The sequence below is a fragment of the Hylaeus anthracinus genome, unplaced genomic scaffold (assembly GCF_026225885.1).
Source record: "Hylaeus anthracinus isolate JK02 unplaced genomic scaffold, UHH_iyHylAnth1.0_haploid 12000, whole genome shotgun sequence".
NCBI lineage: Eukaryota > Metazoa > Arthropoda > Insecta > Hymenoptera > Colletidae > Hylaeus > Hylaeus anthracinus.
Genome location: NW_026534347.1, coordinates 6,673,585 through 6,692,664, shown reverse-complemented (window position 1 = coordinate 6,692,664; position 19,080 = coordinate 6,673,585). Strand labels below are relative to the sequence as shown.

At 40.9% G+C, this 19,080-nt stretch overlaps 1 protein-coding gene across 3 annotated transcripts in view; it reads right to left on the bottom strand.

The window, feature by feature from the left end:
• The window catches only part of LOC128890478 (uncharacterized), a 493,055-nt gene extending 482,122 nt beyond the window's left edge, over positions 1-10,933 (bottom strand). For all 3 annotated transcript variants that reach the window (XR_008460622.1, XM_054149003.1, XM_054149005.1), the window contains exon 1: positions 9,958-10,933. The gene's annotated coding sequence lies outside the window, so the exon portion shown is untranslated. The remainder of the gene's footprint in view (positions 1-9,957) is intronic.
• Positions 10,934-19,080: the final 8,147 nt, after the last annotated feature.

Below are 19,080 nucleotides of genomic sequence, written 5' to 3'. Positions count from 1 at the left end.
CTGGAGGGAATGCCGGGGCTGGAACAAAAAATGAGTAATTTGCAAATCATTCGTCGCTCGGCCTGTCTTCCGCTGTCCGCCTCGCGCCTGATTATTTTGTCCGCCCTCCTAGTCGCAATTTATTTCTCTTGAGGTCCGCTTTTGTCGAATTTTTGCGTTTTCGAGGGAACTCCGTGTTTCTTCTAATTACATCGGAACGGGACTCATTTAATAACCCCTGGCCCTTTCGCGACGAACGTTACGCGTTCCAATTTCTCTGTTCCCCGTGTATTTAGTGCGATTTGTTTATAAAAGCTTGCATGTAGCGCATACGTTTTTAGAGTGTATGAACGTCGAGAATTTTTAATATGGAAACATTCTGAAATTTTAATTAGCTAATGCACTGGAATTAAATGTGAAATGTATAGTTTTTCCAAATCGTCCACGATTCCATATGTTTATACGACTAGTACGAGCAACAATATATAATACTTCTCAGAACGAGTCCGTCGAATTAACTTATTATACAACCTAATACTTGAGCGCACGAACGGAAAAATCGAGTCGCGAATATTCCCGTGTAATTGTAAAGGGAACATGCGATGTGTGCCGATGTAAAAGAGACATCGCATGGCAGGCAGCACTGAATGCGTCAAAGGCTATATTTTCGATTTCTTTCGAATAATGCGATATTGAATTTCGTGTCACGTTGGATTTAATATTCCTTATTCCCTTTCGATGCGCGTTTCATCGTGCGAAATCTGAACTCGCGACGTCTGATCACATATTCCTTATTTGTCGCTTATACATCGTTGCCGATATCTCCTAAGTTAAATAATGAATCGTATACTATCCGAAGTCACCTTGTTTTCCACACCTTTATCGCGTGCTTCCGTATAATTTGCTCTGTCTGCTTGGTGCAGGTCTTATAAATGTCGCGTTTCGTTCAAATACATCGTTATTCTATTTGCAAGCGAAGAACAAATTTCTGTGCGATGTAACTGCAAACTTTCTTGAGCCATAAAAATAATGAGATAACAATCATTAAAAAAAAAAAATACTAGTACAATAATGTATTTGTGTCGACAGATACATTCATGTATATTCATACATGTTGACACAAAATAGTGTATTTACGGTCCATTACAGGTATTAACAATCTCAAATACACTATGTACTCACGTAGCAATGATTTATATAAACAAACGCATTTAAGAGACTAAGTATGCAGATAAATCAATCTGCAGTGATTCCTCGCTACCTAGAGGCTATCCTAGTTCGAGCCATGGTTAGGTGTCCCTCTGTCGCATGAAATTCTCAAATAGATTACGTCTCGCGTTTCCTTTGATTTTCACGATCAAGTCACCACCCCCCCCCCTCCCCATTTCAGCTTCGAGTAGGATATGCCAGGGCCCAACCATCGCGGGTGGGGGGAAGGGCCTCTTTAGCTCGCAGCAAGTATTTTCACGGAAAAGTTAAATTCCGCGTGCTGCGTGCTCGAGAACTACGTCGGGCGTATATTATTTCATTAACCGTACTTTTCCTCGTCCACCCCCGCTCTGGCCGCCGTCAAACCTCATCGTTGCCGACGCCATCGTCGTCACCGTGGTTCTCTCAGCCGATCGGCACAGAAATTGAGAGAGTGAGTTAGTCTGAGAGAGAGAGAGAGAGAGAGAGAGAGAGAGAGAGAGAGAGAGAGAGGAGAGACAAGGCGACAGGGACGAGAGGCAAAGCTTTAGCCGTGGCGCGCTATTCTAACCGGCTTTTATATTAATTAATTTGCTCAAGAGTTTTAACGACTTATTGCACTTCCATTAACTCGTTTTAAATTGCATAATCCGGCGGTGCAGCCATAGCGGTGGGAGGCGGAAATTTCGTTCGGTAATAAACCCCCACGGGTTTAACTGGCAGATCGCTGCGAGATCAGAGTCTCGACCTGAGGACGGTATTCGAGTCGTTGGGTTTTTGAGATTGGTGGAAGCGTCGACCTGTGTACGGCCTGGGGCAAGTTACTTAGGACTATTTTTTGGGGAACATGGATGTAGTAAGGGACGATCACGATATTTTTTGAAGTTATGGATAGAAATTAATGATTGGAAATGGAATTATAAATGATAGTATACTATATAAATATATGGAACTCTTGTGTATGCCTCATATCACTTTTAAATTTTAAAAGTTACCCCGCAATGTTTTTAATCAAATTTGCAAAATTTCTCAACGATTCATTCAGCTGGAAGATTACGATTACACAGGCTGCACAGAAGAATATGTATCAATTCCATATTTTACGATTCGATATTTTATAAATGGCAAACGCAAGTAAAGCTTCCATCGTTGGAATTGGAAAATGTGGGCTTTCAGCAATTCTATTATTTCTCAGATCAATACCGAATGAATAGTACAACACAGAAAATGTAACGATTAATACTTTGTCCGCATCGACGTATTTAAATCCACTTAATTTTGCAGAATTTTTCATGTATTTTCGTTATACATCCACTTTCATTATTTACAGGAATAATATTTAATTTAAAAAAAAAAAAACGCAGCCCTTTTTCTCACACGTCGAGGAATCGATTTTAACCATTTTTTTATTTAATGTAAATATGCCAACACCAAGTAACAAGAATATTAGCGAAACGAACCTAACTTTGAAGGATACACACGTGAGTGACGATAAAAAAAAAAGTTGAAGAAACACAAGGACGAGAATTTGCAATTCATGAGGGAGGAAGACGAAACACATTTATTATTTTTATGAGCCCAGTAGCAATCCTTCGGGCAACAACAAAAACACATTCCATTTCAGCTGTTTAATTCAAAATGGCGAGAAAGCACATAAATGTCTCGATTAATCATGCCAGAAAATACTTGCTAACTATTACCAAGAAGTTTGTTGCGGCACTCGACTGAATTTGTGGTAACGGTGAAATCATTTTGAAGAAACCGGGCCAGAGGTTGCGGTTTCTTTTTTTCTCGAAGTCGTAAAATCTCGAACGAGATAACATAGCGAGTACAGTAGCGTCGTTTAAAAAAGGAATCCGCGATAAATTCGCTCGCGAAAGGAGTTGTGAACTATGGTAAAACTTCCACGTACAGTAGTTTTACTGATTAAAACCCTCCTTCTTCGAATGCAATGCGGATATTATTTTCAATTACGCGACAACTCGGTTAAAAACTGTATTTCTATGAATATTACTTCCCGTGGATGACTTCGGGGAATATAAATGGCGAGTGTTTAATGTTTGCGCAAGGGACATTAAAAAATCTGAGACCGAAGCTTAACTGAACAACAAATAATATGGAAATATGGTTTAGGGTGAACGTTTTTCTTTGAGCAGAAATTAAAATGAAGAAAGACCAGTTTTGCTCGAAAACTGCACTATTGGACATTTTTTTTTTTTTACTTTTTACGTACTAATTTCAGTCGAAGTTAACCCTAAATTTAAATTATATTAGTATGATAAAGAAAAGTAATTCAAGTCTGAGAGGGTTAATGTAGTAGTTAGAGTTAACGTAACAAAATTTAACTTTAATATATTTTTTAGAGGTCTTCTAAATAAAATTTCTTCGTCTACATTAAATTGGGATCCAGTGTGCAAGCCACTGTTGAAGAATCTAACGCGAATAAACAGAGAGCATTGAGGAAAGCAACAGGGTAACGTTGAAGGAATCGAACGAGAAATGTAAAAGAAGGCTTGAAGGGGGGGAAACGAGAGTCGAGGAGGTGGACAAAAAACAGCCACGTAAAGGACGATTTCGTCGAAGGAGGGGAGATCAGAAGTCAAGAGAGAGATACGACGAGGAATAGTACAATGCAAGGGGAGGAGTGAAGCTGTCCTGAAATGAGGTCGACATAATTGCACCCCTAGTCATAGTGGAACCAAGCGGTAAAGGCGAGGAGGAGATGAAGGAGACAAGGGTGGTAAGAGAGATGGTAATGGAGGGGGTAGGCTGAGGGGGTTGGTCGCCATCTATTGTCTCTCGTAGACTCGACTCGGCCCTGATTAAATACTTGACACATCCCCGCCTGATCCAGGCCGGCATAACTTTGTTCGAATTGTAATTACGGGCCGGATCGGACTCCAGTTACGAACGAGTTCCAGGCGCTCCGAAAACCCCCGGAAACTTTGCCCGTACCCCTTTCTGAATGTCGCGGTCTCCGCTCCCAGGATTCCACGGTTCGATTTTTCATTTAACCGCGTGGCGATCTCCGGCTCAAGTCGGACATCTGTGTACCCCGCCATTATTCCAGGAGGACGCTGCTTTTAGGCACCAACCGTGGCCATTTTCGAGTCTGGAGAAACACCCAGAACGTGGAACTCAGGGAACCCTCTGGAGGGTGAATTTTTATTTGTTTGGTAAAAGAAGAAAGTATTTTTTGTTTTTTTTTTTCTTAGTTAGACTCAAACAGAACTATCTCTTAATAAAATTATCAGGGATGCACGGGTTATAGAGTTCATATAAAATAATTGTTACACTCTTTCTGAATGGTATTATTAGTTGGACAAGCATTGAAATCATTCTTTATTTTCTAGACCCTAAACAGAAATTCCTAAAATATATTTAATCCTTAGTTCTTCGCATCAGGCCCCTTAAAAATATCCAGTCTCCCAATAAAATAAAAAAAAAAATTAGAAAATTACCTACGAGTATCGAATACGCGTTAGCAATGTCCCAAGGGGACACAATGTTTTCAGGTCTCGCCTCGCGTTTCACTGGAAATATGTAAATTGAAAGTACGAGGGCGTTCTTTTTTTTTTTGTCCCTCCCGGTGCCGAGAGTAATGTCACTTTTAACATATTTACCGAAACCAAGTTAACTCTTTGACGTCTCGAAAAGTGCGAAAAACATTTAAACACGTGACACGTCCGCCGGGGCGAACAGAAGCGCCGACGCGATACCATCGCGAAAGAGCGACGGGGCACCGAGCGTACGCGTACCACAGGACGCATATACAAATTGGCCGCGTCTGAAACGAACGATAAAGTTATTCGTAAGTTCAAAGGGTCTCCTCTTTTCGAGAAAAATCGCTGCTGGCCGTGGATCGCGTGTGACTGGGGAATATGTAGGGATCGCGCGTGATTCGAGGAACAGACGTCACGGACACGCGTATATACATCAAGATCGCGAATACCTGGGAGTAGCATGCCTCCCCTAATCAGATAAAGGGAATTGCGAATGAAATACCGCGTGGATATTTTTACCTTTGTGCGCCCGACAAAACGCCGTCCGCGTACATTCGTATGCCGCGTATCGTTGTAATTTGTAAAGTAAGCGTTCCGATTGCGATCAACGAAGAGTGAATTTAATGCTCTATAACTTGCCAACCGGACGTGTCATTGTACAGTTCTTGCCGGAGTGGCGTGCATTACGATAGACGTCAATTCCTCTGATTAATACCGCAGTGCTGCCTTCACGTGTCGCTGAAGTGCTCGTATCTTCTATAGCGGATTAAAGTTCTTTCTTGATGATGTAATGTCTGAATCAGGGAAGATGTCTATTTGAATTTAACCTTATGAATGATTCAGGTCTACACTCGTATTTTTTTACATTAAATTATAATTCTTTTTTGGTAGCCTGTTCAACTCTGTAATTTTCATGATTTCCAGAAATATTCGTATCTTCTATATTACACGTCGTTGTAGGCCAAAGGGTTAAAATTATTTGGTGTTGGACGTACTCGTATTCGTTCAAATAATTCCACCAAGTACGGAGATAAATGTAATTGCTCGCTGAAACGCGCACGACCTCGCCGAGCCGTTTTTCGGGGCTGACAAATCCGAGAAAGAAGCAGATGACGTTAATACGAGATACGCATTGTAAATTACAAGTCCTCGTTAGCGCAAAACCAGTATCAAATTTATGGACGTCGCGAGCTGGAAAACCCAAATCCCCCGTGATTGTCTGTCAATTATTTATGATTGGCAGCAATTTGTTCAATGTAGTGTAAGCCCCATCGGGATGAGGGTTTACCAGCTGTCATCCAATGTTTCGGACTGTATTACCCGCGAGTCCTCGCTCCATTGTTAATGTAAAAGTCACCCCGCGCAAAAAATACCCGGTGGATCCGATACTCCCGTACGTCGCGACAATCGCGGGCTCGATTTCTCGAAAAACATCGATTCCAGCGGCCGAGACGCGCCTCGATTTCGATAAGATCCCGTCGCACGGGTGTTCAGCGAATTATCCAACGTCTGGGGGAAAGAAATGTCGTTCGTTTTACGCAGGACTTCGTTATCGGAGAGAATTCCTGTGTAATAGGTCTTGTACTGTCTAACGGGTCGACATGCTGTTATCGACCCCCGTAATGTTGCGCCGCAAAAAGGGAGCCACTTGTCACGGACAAGCAAAACGAGAGCCAGCGTCGGGAGAATGCCGTGCAAATATTCTTTGGGCCATTTCGAGGAGACTCTGAATTCTTTCGACTTCATTCCAGCCCTTACGATAACCCGTGGAAGGGTCTTTGCGTGACACGACCACATCGATCCACGACGACCTGACGTAACCTCCAACCTGGCCAGTTTCTTACATTTTTATTATTAATTAACTTAACGTCGGACGCACAGAGACTGGAGCGTGTGGAATCAACAGATTTAGGACAGTATAATGATACTGGTTGTGAGTCAATAAACTGAACTTTTGAATTTGGTGTTGTTCTTTTAATGAAAATATGGAAAGGAAGAAACTTGGAGGATAAAATTTTCTTGAATTTCTCTTTACATAATGACCCTATACATTGAATTAAGAAGAATGTCATTCAGTACATTCTTTAAGTATTTCTCGAAATTTCTCAACTGACTAGGATTTTAATAGTTTCAGAACTGTTCTCGAAAGTTTTCGTGTTTGATATCGAAAGCTACTGCGGGAGATACGAAAGAACTTTTCTGATAATCGTATTTAATTTGTATATTTTGATAACATTACAGATGCCAGCAGGGTGGCTTCCAACAAATCGAATTCGATAGGTACAAACAAATCTTCCAGTACTTTCTAATCTATTATTGAATTATGCATCTGAAAGACTTTGGAAACAGAGTTAAAGATCCCGCAATAAAACGTAACTTATGAGACAGATGCGATTGGAGAGATATTTAGAAAATGTATCGGAAGTTATTAAAACTTTTTCAGTCGAATGATCTTTCACCGGTTAGTTCGGAAGAACACCGTTTAAGAGATAAGTTAATAATTGAAGAAAATTGCCTTCGGTAATGTACGAAGCTATTTACCCTTTAATTTCCGGTTTCCCTCCCGGTCTAACTTTATGTCAGCAGTTATTGGTATTTACTTTTTCGTTCTGCTAGCTCATAAACGTAAGTTTTCACGAAAATAACATTGCGTGCACAGCGCTGATAGATATTCCTTCACACGTGCAGAACGTGTAGAAAAAGTTTCCACAACCTCGCTGGATTTCCACTGGATGTAGAAAGACATGATTAATAGCACTCGACGTGGTTACATTCGGTCATTTAGATCGAAATAAAAGAATGAATCACTCTGGTTAATCAACTCGACCTGAAAAGGATGATTACATACATTTTGATTTTGAATATTAAACGCTTTCGTACAAAAGATAACTTGCAGATTGGTTTGCATAAAGCTACTGTATTCGTTTGTTTAAATGTCTCGTTTAATATTCTTTCTCGCGATATAGGAGTCGGAATAATTAAAAAAGGAATTTTTCGAAATTAATCATTATATTACATTTTGTTATGTGAATATCCAAATTTTTGGGGAAAGTGAAAATCATTTATTCTTGTTCACTGCTCTGTTTATTTATTCGAACTGGTTATGGGTGAACTTTTTAATGGACGCTATTAACTGGGGAGATTTCGATCAATTAACAAGTCGTCCCATCTGTTTTCCTACGTCTTCCATACACGACAGTCCCCTATGAATAGAGTGTCTAGTTTCCTCCTTGATTAAAACAAAAAAAAAACACATTCATAGGTGCCTGATTTCCTAATAATTTATTTCAACTATAAACTTTTTGTTTAATTTATAAACACTAACTTATTTTGTATCTGTTCCACTCGTAACCTGTAGATATCACGTATTTGTTCATTTATCGGTAATAGGTAGAGTTTGACAGTGCAATGTTTTATGTCACAAGTATGTCACAATCAAAATTAATTCTATCTAGTACAGTTAATTTTAATTATAAATTAATGTCTGTTGATCGAACTGAATTGTTGGTCCGCTCAGAGACTCGGTTAATTTATTTAGTTTATTACGCGTTTCATACCATTTACATGAAGCTGACCAGACACTGAATTAACAGTCACAGCAAATGTTTACAGTGTGTTCCCTATGGATGAATTGTATACATACAAAAGAAGTGACCATTGCCATATGGTAAATATATTAATAGAAATATATATAAATGTATTATATAAATTATACGAATAGGATACAGTTTGCATCATTTGTGTTTTAGTAAAAAAATAAAATCCTGAAAACTAAGAAACCGATTTTTTAATATTAAAAATATTATATTGTTTATAAAAAATGTTGAGAACATTGAGGTCGAAGACATTTCACCATAAATTACTTCGTTAGATTAACCAGGTATCGTCAATCGTTTCGATAACGCAGGCATTGCAATTGAAATATGAATTTAAGTAGAAAAGTCCAGTAATGGTCAGACATGCGAGGCTGGCCGTCCCCAGTATTACTCGACAAATATTCAAAATTAATTATTTCTAAAACGAAGCCTCGTACAAGAAAATTTTATTCTACCTTTTCTATTCGTCTTTTCGCGTAAATTTAGCAGCTGTTGTGACATTTCGCTAGACACTCTGCGCATTCCTCATTTTTTACGGCGAAGGAAGTCATTATCTGTTCCGTCTCAAGTGAACCACTTTGGACCAATGGAAGCTCTTGGGAACTCTTTTTCTAGTACTCAGTCTATATTGCAGATGCACATGAGCTAGTTTGCTTTTGTTTGCAGTGTCATCCACGGCAATCGCGTGCTTGGTAGCAGAAAATATGTTATTATCCCTTCCCGTTTAACTCTCGCTGTCTTTCACATCCACATTCGTCGTCTTGGTAATTTATCAGTCTTGCTATTAGACTTTTTGTTCTTTTACATCCATTCACACTTTTATAATTGCATTCTACTATATATATACGAACACCAGTATTAATAAACGCTTGAGAATCATTGTGTTCGTGACTCAAGGAAGTTCAAACATAAAATAACGATGAAGATTACGAAAATATTTCTCAATTGAACTAAGATGCATGATTATTCTTTGATTGTTTAATTTCAATTAAATACGTACTTTAACAATATGTTCTTTGAACCACCATGGTGTATACACCAGTTACTTAGAAAGTACTGTTCTGTTTGATAAAATACAAAAAATTAAGTTTGAAATGGCAATAATCATTCTACAGATGCTATGAGATAGAGTAACCTAGCACAGCCCGCATTTCCAACGATTCGAGTGTAACATCTAACGCGACTCGCGATCGTTATTTCATTCCTTGTCCCGTAGGGAATTAATGAAAATCTCGCGATTTTATTCTCTCCCGAAGCTTGGCCCGTGTTTACAAATTCGCATCAAAGATCGTCTCCGCGTTACAATACCAGCAACACTTGTTGCTCTTTCTCTGAACTCCTTACGGGAGATTGATGTTTCCATTTCACATTCAACGCGGCGCTATTTTTATTCATGAGTCGCGCTCAAATTTCGCCCGCCGCCAATCCGCCCCTCGTCCTGGATCGTGTTTTTCTTTTATTAAACGAAGCTGTTCCGATTTCGTAACAACATTCAAACCGGAGGCTGCTATTTTCTGGCGTTCTTTATTTTTTTTTTAATAATTCTATGTTTGCACACGCTTAGTAATGCATTTGGTCGGAGCGATTTTAACGCCAACACCTGTTCTTTTGTTTGTAGGGGTTACTTTTCTTTTCTTTTTGGAGGCTATCACTTTTAAGGGAGCTTTACGTTTAAATGTACTGGGACTCACCAGCCACGTTGACCGAAAATTCCGCGTGTCGGGACGGCTCGACTTCTCTTTGCCAATCCTCTCAGCCTCCAGGCTCCCCGATCACCCTCCTCACGATTTCAGCGTCACGTCACGTCGTAACCAGTCCCCCAGAGTCTTCTTACCACAGATCGCACTGCACGTCACTGTCTCTCTTCCCCCGTGTCCTCGATCCTCGCAGCATTCGACGAAGACGTCGTCGAAAGTTCCACGAATACAGAACCAAGAAACAACGTGTCCACCTTCCACGGAACTCTTCGTTCGCACGATCACGAAACGGGATCGAGAACAGTTCGCAAAGATCGGGACTCGCGTGGGGTAGCGGGAGTCACGTGTTCACGCGTTCACCTGAATGGAGACGCCTAGACGACGGATCACCGCGTCCAGCGAGTCACGAAAGGATCGAGGAATCGTGGAAAGGTCGAGCGAAGAGAGTTCGAAAGTTCCTGGTCTCCCTTGACGGAACGTTTTCGCGGTTATGGTAGCGCGGCGCGGCGCTTGGTGCACACCACGAGTCTCGTCACGTGGCGACGCTCATTGATCGCGGCCGACCTTGGTTGTCTCGGTGCACGCTCTTCCGAGAAGGTCAGCGCGAGCATGGATCGTCGTTCGGGTCGTCGACGATCTAGAAAGCGTTCTACTGTTAGGGACTATTAGCGTGGTTCCGCGCTAATTGTGGCTGCACGCCTACGCCGCTCGCTGGTCCGAGGACCAAACTGCCTGGGGACAACGCGAATTCCTTCTTCGGGTGTTTATCGTCGACCATGGACTTCGGGGACGCAGCTGGTGCGAGGAACCGTTATCATTTCACGCGTCAGCTCGAGCGACGCGGCTCGGTACGTAAACGCGTTTCAATTTTGTTCTTCTCGTGTTTTGTATACTTGGACGATGAGCTTTCTCCAAGAGACCACGAGGAATACGTCCGTTCGCGAACTGTTCGCCAAACGCACTGACGATCCCGGCGGCTGGTTCGCCGGTGACGTTGTGCCTCCGCGGGTTCGATTCCCGGATGGGCATGCGCCACGTTCACGGTTTGGAGGGAGGCTGCCGCAGCCGCTGTTCCTGCTACTCGCGGAGGTGCATCCGACGAACGGAGGGTGGTTTCCAAGGGGTTTCGGAGGGCCTCCTTTTTCTCGTCTTTTCCCGATTTTTCCACGGTTCTGTCTACTTTTCCCAGAGCCTCCTCTCGTTAGGCTCTTCCTTCGAACGAAGGGGAGCACAAGGGCAAAAACCGATTTTTATCCGGTACCGCGTATCGCAGGGATGAAGCTAGAGCGGAGAGGTTCTGTTAAGAAAAAAGTTTTTAATGTTGCATCTATTGTGACCCTATTTACAGGCTCTTTAATTCCAGTATCTACAAGGACCTATTAACTCTGTTATTGAACGTCCTATTGCAATACTTAATTTGAGAAATAGGCAAGAGTTTGAATATAACCTAGTAACAGTATGTAGAAATTAATGTCTTCTCTTGTAACAATTTTTATCCAGATTCTGGCGTGAGCTTTAATAATAAATGAGATCGAAATAAATAAACTTCGTTGATCGTTCTTTACATGGTACAAAATATTTATAAATTGAGAGAAACATAATTACAGTTTGGAATAATTTAATTCTGGACTGCGTGGCTATGGATCCAGAGATGATCCAAGCCCCTCGTCCGAGAGTTAACGATGCAAAGTAAAGTTACTTCGGGAACCGAGAACGCGTCTTCGAGTGTGTCCCTCTCTGGAAGAAATTAGGGGGATGGATCCGAGGGAATTCCTTCGACAGAAATCTTTGCGGAAGTTTGACGATTTATTTTGCTGTTTCTGCAGGACGCGAATTTGTTAGCCGAGTAACGGTCTCTGAAGCGAAATTGAAGGTAATTACGTCTTGAGCACTTGTTGCTCTTGCTTTGTTACATGTCTGCTCGTATTCTCGGTGGATGCATTACATGTTTAAGTGCGCGCGAACTCTTGGAGGAATTGGAACCTCGACGAAGAATTAATTTTGTTTCGGAGCGTTGCCCCTCGTCGATCCTTCTGTTTGTAACGGGTGTACTTAACCCATTAAGGACCAAGAAATGACCACATGGTATTCTTGGACACCTTCTTGAAATTCAAAAGAATGGGAAAAGAAATATTAAACACCCTTGTGAATTTTATTTGTATTGTTACTATGGACTAGAGTATATATTCCAATAGAATTGTAAAGAACATTCATTCGGTTTTCTGAATAATTCAAGTAGTATGCCATTTTAATTCTTGCATACATTAGTTCGAGAAGATTTACATACACAGCGATACATAAAATCGAAGATGAATGGCAAAAAAAGGTCACTATTGCGATCCTATAAGACTTTCAGGATATTTAAATTGGTGAAGCTTATCTGTACATATTTTTGTGTAAAAATTTATGTGTTTCAGATTCCACGAAGGATCCCAATTTTATTCTGCGGACCAGTCTTCTCTCTATCCGGCACTTTTCCCCCCGCCCCAATAAAAGGAATAACCGGTAGGTAATCAAAATCAAGATATCTGAACGAAATAAAACCAAATTCGTCCTCGGTCGTTCCAATCAGTACGGGCATTCGTCTAGACCAGACTTCATTCAGCGTACGATTCAACCTAGTATAGATATCGAATTTGATTTCACCATTCAAAGGAAGGATATACCTCTTCGACATGAAATATTTCGCGAAACAATAACTCATTTTGCTGGAGAAACTATTTCAACATCCCCGTTTAGTCCGTTTCTCATTGAAGCGTTTACTCTTATCACGGAGGGTTGAATGAATTGGGAGGTTGCTTTGAAAAATCGATTTAAGTTGTTCAAAGCAGTAATTTTGTAAAATCCAGAGATTTCTTTCGGAAATTTCGACATAATACTCTTAAATCGTGCCTCTTTCTAGAAATTTGTTTGCATTGTACTAGTACCAACAAAAATACCTGTACCTAATTTTCAAAATTTTGTTTTTGAGTTTCCGCCAAGTTCTGGAGCAGCGGCCCGCGGTGGTGCGCACATCGCCCTCCCCAATTGGCCGATCGAGCATGAATCCGAGCTCGACGCTCGGATAACCCCGAGATTGAGACAATATGCGTCGGCTGGCGGCGCAGTTGCCGAAACGAATGCACGTAGAGGGAAACGCGGCCCCGTTGGCACGGCCAACAGAACGAGAAACCCAGTTAACTCGGCAGGTTGATTACGCGCGGCAGGTGTCACGCGCCGAAGTTACCAAGTTTCGTCTAACCGCACGAAATACCTTACGAATTACGAGCGAGAGTTTCCGTCGTGTGCTCGGAGCGCGCTTGTCCGTGCCGCAGTTAATTGCACTCGCGACCGGGCCGAGCACTTTCCATTCGCAGGGGAATGGAAAAGGCGAAGATGGCCGGGGATAAAGAGCGAGGCGCGGGAGGGCGCCCAGGCAGGGGGCAGGAAAGGGTTCAGCCGCGGAAACGAGGGCCCAGAAGATGTCCACCGTAACAGCATTTCACACGCACCGCAAAGTGCACCCCGACTTTACCGCTTTTCTAATTTCCTTCAGCGCGACTTTTGATTGTAGTTGATGCGCGAGAGACTAACAGAGGCCACAGGACATAAGCGATCCCGGGGCCAACGGGTTCAAAGCCTAAAATTGTTTAATATTCTTGGCGAAAGAAGAAACGAGAATACTTGGCAAGGATACGCTTTAACAAAGAAATTGTTCTTTGTATACTTTAATATGCTTTACATTCCCACAAGATTTCATTTAAATTACAATTTTCAGGTTTGAAAACTTCTCTCGTTTCATGTTTTTTTTTTTCAAAAATAGTTCACTTTAAGCACTTAAAATTATCCTTTATCTAATTTTGTCGAAACTAATGCGAGCACTTTATCATAAAAAAATTGTGTTTACACCGTTGATTCAATTGGAAGAATCCTATAACTGGTTTTCACGTTTCCAAATACACGAGCGACAATACGTAACTTATTTTGATCTGCGTTTCACGTGCGCACGGATTTCGCGTTGACGGTAATTTCAGGGAATCCATTCCTCCGCGAACGCGGAGTTACCGCTGTGTTATCAAAGAAAATTCTAGGTTAAAACGTTGAAGTGCGAGTTCTGATGCTGAATATTTCCCGGATTTTGTAACCAACTCGCGACACGTATCCTGTTAAAGAAACGTGTTCTCCTCATTGACGATGCTCGCTGTTACGCTCCTGCGAATTAGCTCTTGTACGAGTTCCAGTTACATCTTGTATAATTGCGACCGACTAACGGCCCCAGCAACCAGCGCGTATGTTTGCTGTGCATGATTATTCATGCTGAGAACAAATTGTCAATGCCGGGTACGTGAAATTATCCTACCGCGTACTCGTCCTGGTTCGTTTCTTTCCTCGGTGCCGTGGAATCGCGTAAGAAACTATGTCAACGGATTACGGTATACTGGAAGCTGGAATTTTTCGAACCGCTGAAACGTCCTCGTTCGGATAAAATTAACGTAAATGAAACAATGCGAGTTTGGCGTTACTAGGCGTTGAGGTGAAATTTTATTCGAATAACTGATGGTTAATTTGATGTAATTTAGATGTTCGTCTATCAACATAAAGAGTACGAGTACTTATGAGACTGACTGTACATATTATACTGTTGTAGAGATTTGACACCACACTACTTTCCAAAAATGAAGATGATGGATTTTCCTATAGTTTTATTTAATATTTCATTAGAAATAAAATTCATTTAATGAATATAATTTTTCCAAACTCCTGTGACACAAGTACTAAACTTCCAGATAATTCGCAATCACCAAGCGTTGCGATAACGAGGTCGAGCCTCGCTTTTTTCTCGCGATTTCGCGAGAGCCGCCGAGCTTTTGTGACGTAACACGGTTTCGACTCAGCGGAATCGCCGATCGAAAGAATTAATTCATTCTTCGAACTCCTCGAATTGCGCCTTCCCCTCCGTCCCGCGATGAACAGCCCCGCACGAGTGCTCTTCCGGAACGAATTTGGCGAGCACAAGGTTTGATTTCATCGAACAGTCTATGACACGGATGCCTTTTCATCGGATGCGCGTTCCCACGTAGCGAGCAATTGATTTAAAAGTAGGATAGGTCATCGATTCCTCGTGGTCTTTCAATCGGGACGGATAAACGAATCCATGCTTGAAAAGGAGGTCCGACGAATTTCCCGTGGCTCGGTACCTCCGTGTGTATTAGCGAAGCGTAACGACGCGGATTACGTTTTGCGATTGAAAACGGACCTTCCAAGGTACACTTTTCAAGTTGCTGCCAAGCCAGTGGGAAACGTTATTTGATATTTTCTTCTTCGATAAAGTAATTGGTCCAATTAAATTGTGTCTCCGTTGTACAAATGAGAGTTTAAATAAATTTTACACTGTACTATACTCTATGCAAAGCGTCGAGAACAACACGTTCTTGGACGCATATTTCCCCATAGATTTTTAACAAGCAAAAATAGAGGACTGTTTAGAGGTTTTACCCAATTATTCAAAAATGTCTGCATTCTGCAAGTAAGAGATTAAATACGTCATCGAATCAGCATCGCGTAAACAAAATTCTCACCGGTGGAGAGCGAGCGCCGGAGACCCGATTGAATTACACGGAACAGGGATCAAAGCACTTCTGCTAAAGGATGCGGGCTGAAGATCGCGCGAAAGACGCGAGATCCGGGGGGAGGGGGAGGGGAAGGAGAAAGAGGAAGCTAACGATAAGGTTTAATCCCGAACACCGTGGCGGATGCGGCGAAAGGCGACGGAACGAGATAGAGGGAGACGGAGCGAGGTTGCTCCCATCCATCTTTATTCCAGTGCCTCGGTATTAATTTCACGATTATTAATTGCGGGGACATTATTAACTCGAGCCTCGACAGGCTTTCATAGAAAGGGTAAGGTGAGATATAACCGACCAAGGGGGATGGGACGGGTTTAAAATGCGACAGGAATGCGCGGGAACGCTCCACGAGACGTGGAGGAGACCGCGTCGGATACGATGAAGGTCACGAATACTGCGTTAATGAAAGGGAAGTTAATCACTCCGACCAGACGATAAAGATGATGGCGTGATAATGGGAGGCATGCTTTCCGCTTGAGCGTTTAAAGGGCTTTAAACCGACGGAGTTACCTGGAATTTTTTAATTCTCAATGGAGAGAGTGTAACGAAATTTTTATAAAAGTTATGTCCACCCGAGACTTTTACTATTATTATTCAAACAAGTGTTCGTTTTAAGAATAAATAAATTTATTTTAGGTTGGGTGTCTTCATCATAATATTACATTTTTTGGAGAAAATAATTTATTATTTGAGAAACTTGAAATTCTGAGACGTATTTTAATTAAAAGACTATAAAAACACTTCCTAAACCCAATGCAATGGTTGTGCTCTTACATTTCCCTTGTTCGAAGAATGATCAATCGCTAAAAGATGTATGGGTTCAAAGATTGGATTATTAAGAAAATTTTCTGAATTTAAGTCGTACGTAATTCGACGGAAAGGGTGTTTGTCCCGATAAAATTTCTCATAAATATAACAAAGCGGGGAAGGACGCGGTATCGTCGACAACGTAACCCCTCGGAGACTTTCCTAGCATTGAACCAAAGAAATAACTTACGCTGCTCCCCGTTCTCAGCATCGGAAGAAAAATGCGTTTGCACCAGGCCCGCGATTGGGGGGTACAAAATGGATGATGGAGATATAATTCTAAGAATGCCGACGGAATCTTAAATCACTCCTTTTATGGTAAATTGAACGAGGCTCGTCTGTACAAGCTCCGAAATCTCATGGAAAGTAATTTTCTTTTATAGAAACGCCTCTTGTTTGCAAAACGAATCCGACTTGATGGGCGAAGGCAACTTTTGGTTCATCGCTCTATCCACAACGTGTCTGGCTATAGCTCGTTATTTCTACTTGATGATTTAAAAAAGTATCGAAATTGCCAAGAATAAAAAACGAAGGTGAACTATGAAAAACCAATTTAATTTTGTAATGCATTCAAATACTTAATAAAGGCACTTAGAATATCGAATATAACGAAATTGTTGAACTCAAGCAAAAAGGAATATAACTCTACAGAATTATAAAATAATTTTTTTGGAAAAAAAATTTAACCGACTTCAAAAAAGGTACAGTGAAAAGTATGAAATAATGTCAAGTTAATTTATATGAATACGCGCTACCTCTAGGTATATTTGTTTAAAAGTATGGGAAAATGCAATGAAAAGCATGAAATAATTTCTAGTTAATGTATATGAATCTGCATTATGGACCGAGCACTCCATATTACCGACAGAGCAATCTGCATTATCGACCGATCACTCTACATTACCGGCAGAATAATCTGCATTATCGACAGAGTAATCTGCATTATCGACCGAATAACCTGAATTACCGACAGAGCAATCTGCATTATCGACCAAATAACCTGAATTACCGACAGAGCAATCTGCATAATCGGCATTATTTAATAAAGGCACTTAGAATATCGAATATAACGAAATTGTTGAACTCAAGCAAAAAGGAATATAACTCTACAGAATTATAAAATAATTCTTTTGAAAAAAAATTTAACCGACTTCAAAAAAGGTACAGTGAAAAGTATGAAATACTTTCAAGTTGATTTATATGAATACGCGCTATTGAAGTCGGTTGAATTTTTTTTCTAAAAAATTATTTTATAATTCTGTAGAGTTATATTCCTTTTTGCTTGAGATCAATAATTTCATTATATTCAATATTCTAAGTGCCTTTATTAAATAAGGCCGATTATGCAGATTGCTCTGTCGGTAATTCAGGTTATTCGGTCGATAATGCAGATTACTCTGTCGGTAATGCAGATTATTCTGCCGGTAATGTAGAGTGATCGGTCGATAATGCAGATTGCTCTGTCGGTAATATGGAGTGCTCGGTCGATAATGCAGATTGCTCCGTCGGTAATTCAGGTTATTCGGTCGTTAATGCAGATTGCTCTGTCGGTAATGTAAAGTGATCGGTCGATAATGCAGATTGCTCTGTCGGTAATATGGAGTGCTCTGTCCATAATGCAGATTACTCTGTCGGTAATGTAGAGTGATCGGTCGATAATGCAGATTCATATACAATAACTAGAAATTATTTCATGCTTTTCATTGCATTTTTTCATACATTTAAACAAATGTATCTAGAGGTAGCGCGTATTCATATAAATTAACTTGAAAGTATTTCATACTTTTCACTGTACCTTTTTTGAAGTCGGGTTAATTTTTTTTCCAAAAAATTATTTTATAATTCTGTAGAGTTATATTCCTTTTTGCTTGAGTTCAACAATTTCATTATATTCGATATTCTTAAGTGCCTTTGTTTAATAATGCCGATTATGCGGGTTGCTCTGTCGGTAATTCAGATTATTCTGCCGGTAATGTAGAGTGATCGGTCGATAATGCAGATTGCTCTGTCGGTAATGTAGAGTGCTCGGTCGATAATGCAGATTGCTCCGTCGGTAATTCAGGTTATTCGGTCGATAATGCAGATTACTCTGTCGATAATACAGATTGCTCTGTCGGTAATGTAGAGTGATCGGTCGATAATGCAGATTGCTCTGTCGGTAATGTAGATTGATCGGCCGATAATGCAGATTGCTCTGTCGGTAATGTAGAGTTCTCGGCTGATAATGCAGATTGCTCTGTCGGTAATGTAGAGTTCACGGCCGATAATGCAGATTACTCTGTCGGTAATGTAGAGGGATCGGCCGATAATGCAGATTGCTCTGTCGGTAATTCAAATTATTCGGCCGATAATGCAGATTGCTCTGTCGGTAATGTAGAGTTCTCGGCCGATAATGCAGATTACTCTGTCGGTAATGTAGAGGGTTCGGCCGATAATGCAGATTGCTCTGTCGGTAATTCAGGTTATTCGGTCGATAATTCAGATTGCTCTGTCGGTAATTCAGGTTATTCGGTCGATAATGCAGATTGCTCTGTCGGTAATGTGGAGTAATCGGTCGATAATGCAGATTCATATACAATAACTAGAAATTGTTTCATGCTTTTCATTGCATTTTTTCATACATTTAAACAAATGTATCTAGAGGTAGCGCGTATTCATATAAATTAACTTGAAAGTATTTCATACTTTTCACTGTACCTTTTTT